The sequence below is a fragment of the Euleptes europaea genome, chromosome 20 (assembly GCF_029931775.1).
Source record: "Euleptes europaea isolate rEulEur1 chromosome 20, rEulEur1.hap1, whole genome shotgun sequence".
Lineage (NCBI taxonomy): Eukaryota > Metazoa > Chordata > Lepidosauria > Squamata > Sphaerodactylidae > Euleptes > Euleptes europaea.
In genome coordinates, this window is record NC_079331.1 from 6,073,944 (window position 1) to 6,080,721 (window position 6,778).

The following is a 6,778-nucleotide window of genomic DNA, read 5'->3' on the forward strand; positions in this document are numbered from 1 at the left end:
CTGAATCGGCCCCCACATTCTGCTCATTCCTGGCTGTCTCTGCCCTGACCCGCTTTCCCAGGCCCTGAGTCTTGGGAACTTGGCTGCTCTCTCTGCGTCGGGATTACTGCCTAATCTTGGGAGCCAGGCCTGGCGGGGCCCAGGACCTCTTTTCTCCCGCTGGGGTGATGGCAGGATAGAAGAAGGTGCCTGGGGTGGGTTAAGCAAGGGCGTCCTGGTAAAACCCTGGCCGCCGTTCTCACTCCTCTAGCTACAAAAGGTGTGTTTGGGGTTGGGGGGGGAGAAAGCCATATCTGTGGTTAGTAGGGTTGCCAACTACCAGGTAATAGCTGGAAATCTCCTCCTAGTACAACTGATCTCCAGTTGACAGAGATCAGTCCACCTGGGGAAAATAGACGCTTTGACAATTAGACTCTATGGCATTGAAGTCCCTCCCCTCCCCAAACCCCGCCCTCCTCAAAAACCTCCCGCTGGTTGCAAAGAGGGACTGGGCAACCCTAGTGGTTAGTAGGGTTGCCAACCTCCAGGTGGAGCCTGGAGATCTCCCAGAATTACAACTGATCTCCAGAGATCAGTTCCCCTGGAGGAACTGGCTGACTTGGAGGGTGGACTATGCGGCATTATACCCTTCGGAGATCCCTCCTCTCCCCCAACCCTGCTTTCCCCAGGCTCCGCCCCTGAATCGGGAGCTGGCGACCCTAGCGGTTAGCCCACCATCAGCTGACAAAACAGGGTTAGGGTTGCCAACCTCCAGGTACTAGCTGGAGATCTCCTGCCATTCCAACTGATCTCCAGCCGATAGAGATCGGTTCCCCTGGAGAAAATGGCCGCTTTGGCCACTGGACTCTATGGCACTGAAGTCCCTCCCCTCCCCAAACCCTGCCCTCCTCAGGCTCCGCCCCAAAGACCTCCCGCCAGTGGCGAAGAGGGCCCCGGCAACCCTACTGTCCGTCCAGATGCCGTGCAAAACCGAGGCAAGCCTGTGCCGTCAATGCTGGTTGGCTGGGTGATGATGAGCTTCTTTGCGCATGCCCAGAGAACGGTGGCCAGCCGTGTGGGGTAGTGTTGTGATCCCTTTGGGACCCCTTTTGGGGTTCAAGGTGTGGCAGTCTGGCCGGGATTCCAGCAGCCTTCGAAACAAAGAAATCCAAACCGATGTGCTTCCCTCTCCATCGCTCGCCGGTTTCCTTTGCCAGTCCTCCGGGACTGGCTATTTAGCACTGCCCCCACACTATTGAGGGAGGAAACACCTTCCATTTACAGTAATTTCTCTTTTAATTACCGTATTTCCAGTTAAGAGAAAGCTGACTCAGTTCTTCCTTGTAAAACAGACCACTGGTTCATGCAAATCAGACACAGAGTTTTGGCATGTGCCGCTGTCAGACTGGCCTTTGGGAGGAGCCGTGGCCCAGCAGTATAGCACACGCTTGGTACGCAGAAGGTCCCAAGATCGATCCCTGGCACTTCTGCTTAATAAGGGATCGCAGGTGCTGGGTTACTTCCTACTCCTTACTTTTAATTTTTTCCCAGTTAACATTTTTCTGCATATCCAGTGAGTCCATCGAGTGTGTAGAAACTCCTGTCGGTAACTCTTTTCTACCGATAACAACCAAAAATGATCAGGGGGCTACAGCAATTGCCCTATGAGGAGCAGTTAAAATGCTTGGGGCTGTTTAGCTTGGAAAGAAGGCAGTTAAGGGGAGACATGATAGAGGTCGATAAAATTATGCACGGTTTGGAGACAGCGGACGGGGAGAAGCTTTTCTCCCTCTCCCATAATGCCAGAACGCGAGGTCATCTGCTGAAGCTGGAGGGTGAGAGATTCAAAACTGATAAAAGGAAGTATTTCTTCATACAACACATAATTAACTTGTGGGACTCCCTGCCCCAGGATGTGGTGATGGCTGCCAACTTGGAAGGCTTGAAGAGGGGAGTGGACATGTTCGTGGAGGAGAGGGCTATCCATGGCTACTAGTAAAAATGGATGCTAGTCATGATGCATCCCTATTCTCTCCAGGATCAGAGGAGCAGGCCTATTATCTTAGGTGCTGTGGGACACAGGCAGGATGGTGCTGCTGCAGTCGTCTTGTTTGTGGCTTCCTAGAGGCCCCTGGTTAGCCACTGTGTGAACAGACTGCTGGACTTGATGGGCCTGGGTCCGATCCAGGAGGGCTTTTCTTATGTTCTTAACCACACTGCCTTCTGTTAGAAAGAATGAGGGGGACTTGTGAGGAAGCCCATCCCCTGTCACCCTTTCCCCCCTTTCTCCAGCTGAACTGTCTCTTCCACCCCACTTTCCTTGGTCTCTACTCCCCCCCCAACTCAGCCATTATATCTGCTGCTCCTCTGTCTATCCAGCTGTCCACCTTCCTAATCTTTCCTCTGCTCCTACTGTCCTCCCCCTTCCCCACTGCTCAAAAAAGAGAGTTAACTTCCCTCCCAGAAGAGTAGAAGACAACAGTAATGTTGTTTGGAGTTGCCTTGAATTGTGATATCTGTGTTTGTGAAAGCTTCACTGTTATTTCTTTTTTGTATTCTCTCTCCCCCTCCCTCCCCACCGGTTTAAATTGTCAGTTTTTTCTGCAAACCTGGGGAGGTCTCCCAAATTTGTAGAAATCCGTACCTTAGCCCTTGGTGGGCCCCACTGTTCAGATTTTTTGGTCCGCGTGCGGGGGCTATCCATGGCTATTGGAGATACAGATCTCATTGATGTGAAGTCTTGTAGATGCCCACAAAATTAGGCAGAAATATTATACTTTGGGGTCCTGTCCCCTCCCTCCAACACCCAAATCAGTGACTGTCGTCTTCACTTGAGAAGGAAACCGTGATCAAAGACAAAGTATTTATAAAAGTATTTAAAGTGACAACTCTTATTCAACTTGTGTTCTCAAATGGGGCTTTCATCTCCTGTCGAGGTGGGATGCCGGGAAATCATTTCCTCTTCGTGTTCGGCCAGTTTGAAAGAGTCTGGGATTTGTGAGGTTGGACTGGGGTGGGTGGGTGGGTCTGGTTGCCCTCATATCACCCTAGTTAGAATCAAGACCTGTAAAAGAAAACAAGAAAAAGGCAATATTATGCTCCTTGGCAATACTCACCTAGAATATTATGTTCAGTTTGGGACACCTCAATTTAAGAAAGATGTAGACAAGCTGGAACGTGTCCACAGGAGGGCAACAAAGATGGTGAGGGGTCTGGAGACCATGTCCTATAAGGAAAGGTTGAAGGAGCTGGGGATGTTTAGCCTGCAGAGGAGAAGACTGAGAGGGGATATGATAACCATCTTCAAGTACTTGAAGGGCTGTCCTATAGAGGAGGGTGCCGAGTTGTTTTCTGTTGCCTCAGAAGGTCAGACCAGAACCAACGGGTTGAAATTGAATCAAAAGAGTTTCCATCTAGACATTAGGAAGAATTTTTGAGCAGTTAGAGCGGTTCCTCAGCGGAACAGGCTTCCTTGGGAGGTGGTGAGCTCTCCTTCCCTGGAGGTTTTTAAGCAGAGGCTAGATGGCCATCTGTCAGCAAGGCTGATTCTATGACCTTAGGGAGATGATGAGAGGGAGGGCATCTTGGCCATCTTCTGGGCATGGAGTAGGGGTCACGGGGTGTGTGGGGGGGTTGTGAGTTTCCTGCATTGTGCAAGAGGCTGGACTAGATGGCCCTGGTGGTCCCAACTCTATCTATGATTCTGTGATTCTATGAAATGCTTCCTTGGGATTCAATCCCATTGAATTGAAGACCAAACTGGGTGAGATGTAGGGAGATCCCTGATTGGCTATCCCTGTGGACTTGCATTAATGAAAGCAGCTAAGGGGAGAGAAATCAGATTGGGGAGAGGCGGGTTTAACTCTCCTCCCATGCTATTTCCCCAGTGCAAGAAAACAAGGTTGTCCCTCCCAACCTCTGGAGCTGATGTTTGCTCCATGGGAAACCAGTTGGTTCACCAATAACCAGGAAGTAAAGCGCTCTGTGTGTGTGTGCATAAGGTGACCAAATATCCAGGAATCACCTGACCCAGAGGTGCCAACCTACCTACAGGGTTAGAGAGACCCTCTCCTCGCGTCCCACAGTGGTACCGAATTCAAATCCCACAGGAATTTGGATTGAGCACCGGAAGGGTTTGTACCGGAAGGGTTTCTTCCATAAGTCAGATCCAGAATGTTTGGAACTGTTTGCTTTTGGGTTGACAGGTCCTCCTCATTCCTGCTTCCCCATCCTTTTCTAAGATTTGGCAAAATCAGAACTGGTATCTCTGCCCTCTATCCTGTCCAGGATCAGAGGAGCAGGCCTCTGATCTTAGGTGCTGTGGAACACAGGCAGGTCAATGCTGCTGCAGCCGTCTTGCTTGTGGGCTTCCTAGAGGCCCCTGGTTGGCCACTGTGGGAACAGACTGCTGGACTTGATGGGACTCTGTCTGACACAGCAGGGCATTTCTGATGTTCTTTGTCTGTTTCTGATGTAATTTGTCTATTGCTTTGTCTATGAATACATGAACACATGAAGCTGCCTTATACTGAATCAGACCCTTGGCCCATCAAAGTCAGTATTGTCTTCTCAGACTGGCAGCGGCTCTCCAGGGTCTCTGGCAGGGTTTTTTCACATCACCTACCTGCCTAGTCCCTTTTAACTGGAGATGCCGGGGATTGAACCTGGGACCTTCTGCATGCCAAGCAGAGGCTCTACCCCTGAGTTATTGACATATACATTCTGGTTGTGATACTTTTCGATATATGCATACATTGCATCTTTTTTGGCTTATGCTGTTTATTTGTAAAAGGTAAAGGTCCCCTGTGCAAGCACCGGGTCATTCCTGACCCATGGGGCGACGTCACATCCTGACGTTTCCTAGGCAGACTTTGTTTGTGGGGTGGTTTGCCAGTGCCTTCCCTAGTCATCTTCCCTTTACCCCCAGCGAGCTGGGGACTCGTTTTACCGACCTGGGAAGGGGAAGGCTGAGTCCACCTTGAGCCGGCTACCTGGAACCGACTACTGTCGGGATCGAACTCAGGTTGTGAGCAGAGCTTTTGACTGCAGTACTGCAGCTTACCACTCTGCGCCACGGGGCTCCCGCTACAGGATATAGTGCCCCCCAAAAATGATTTGTTGCTCATCCATCGTTACGGCTCTCAGTGAAGGGAAGCTGCATTGAAGAGACAACATCTAGGACCGCAAACTAGAAGAAAGGCCGGATGGATTGAGGCATGGAGAGGGTTGCCACCTTCAGATTGGGAAATTCCTGGAGATTCGGAGGCGGGGAGCGGGGTTTGGGGAGGGGACTGACATCATCAGGGTAAAAACAGCGCCCGCCCTACAAAACAGCCATTTTCTCCCTGAAACCCAATTGCCGCAACCGCAGCTGACCACTCTGCGCCACGGGGCTCCCTATTTATGTTTGGTTTATTTGCAGTTTGCTGATTTTGCAGCATAAGGGCATTCCAGTTTTGCAGCACAATGTTAAAAGGAGCAGAGATACGCCTGTGTAGCTTTTTTTTTGGGGGGGGGAACACTCCCTTTCCTCTCTCTTTCCCCCCTTCTCAGTTCCTTTGTCAAAATCAACAAGCTTTGCCGGGCAGTTCTGGGAAGGTCTCTGTTTATCCTGGCTGCCCACTGGATGCGGTTAAGTGCTAACAGGCCCCATCTCTGGTCAGCCCAAATCTGAGAAGCAACAACACGAAAAGGCTGCGGTGGTGAGGCGGGGGGGAGACACATGATGCTCCAGGAGATCAAAGCTCCGGCTTGCGGTCTGAGCGAAATACGCGGCCTCGCATCACGGTTGGCCCTTGTCTTTCCGAGCACCTGCGGGAGCGTACCCCGGGAGTAGAAAATTCCACCCAGAGCCAGCAGGCAGGGAGTTTATTTGTTATCGGATCTTTTAATCGGCGATGGCTCTCCAGGTTCCCAAGCCGAGAAGGGTCTTTTCTAACTGTAGCAAAGAGGAAGTGTTAACACATGAACACATGAAGCTGCCTTCTACTGAGTCAGACCATCAAAGTCAGTATTGCCTACTCAGACTGGCAGCGGCTCTCCAGGGTCTCAGGCAGGGGTCTTTCACATCACCTGGTCCCTTTAACTGGGGACTGAATCTGGGACCTTCTGCATGCCAAGCAGGTGGTCTGACACTGAACCACAGCCCCTTCTTAGTTGATTTACCCTTAGGGTATGGAAGGGTCTCTCGGCAGAGGTCTTTCACATCACCTACTCGCCTAGTCCCTTTAACTGGAGATGCCGGGGATTGAACCTGGGACCTTCTGCATGCCAAGCAGAGGCACTACAAACTGAGCCACAGCCCCTTCCTAACACAGCCCCTTCTCTACCATCTGTAATCCTTCAACCGAAGGATTTGTGCCTGCCTGATCTCTAGGGTTGCCAACCTCCAGGTGGTGGCTGGAGATCTCCCGCTGTTAAAACTGATCTCCAGCCGATAGAGATCAGTTCACCTGGAGAAAATGCCCCCTTTGGCAATTGGGCTCTATGACGTTGAAGTCCCTCCCTTGCCCAAACCCGGCCCTCTTCAAAATCTCCAGGTATTTCCCAACCTGGAGCTGGCAACCCTATCTGTAACAGACTAGCAGTGCCGTCTTAAGCTGGCTGGCACCTTCTGATGTCCATTGAAGCCACTGGGCTTAGAAAGGTGTTAACTCTGGGACTCCTGTGAAACACAGCCTTTAACGCTTCCCCGTTCTGCTTTCCAACTCTGCTCAACAGCGTCCGCACATACCCTGGGCGAGACGCTCAGAGGGCCGGCTGCGCGTCAACCACCTCGCGGCAATCCTTGCGCGTGGAC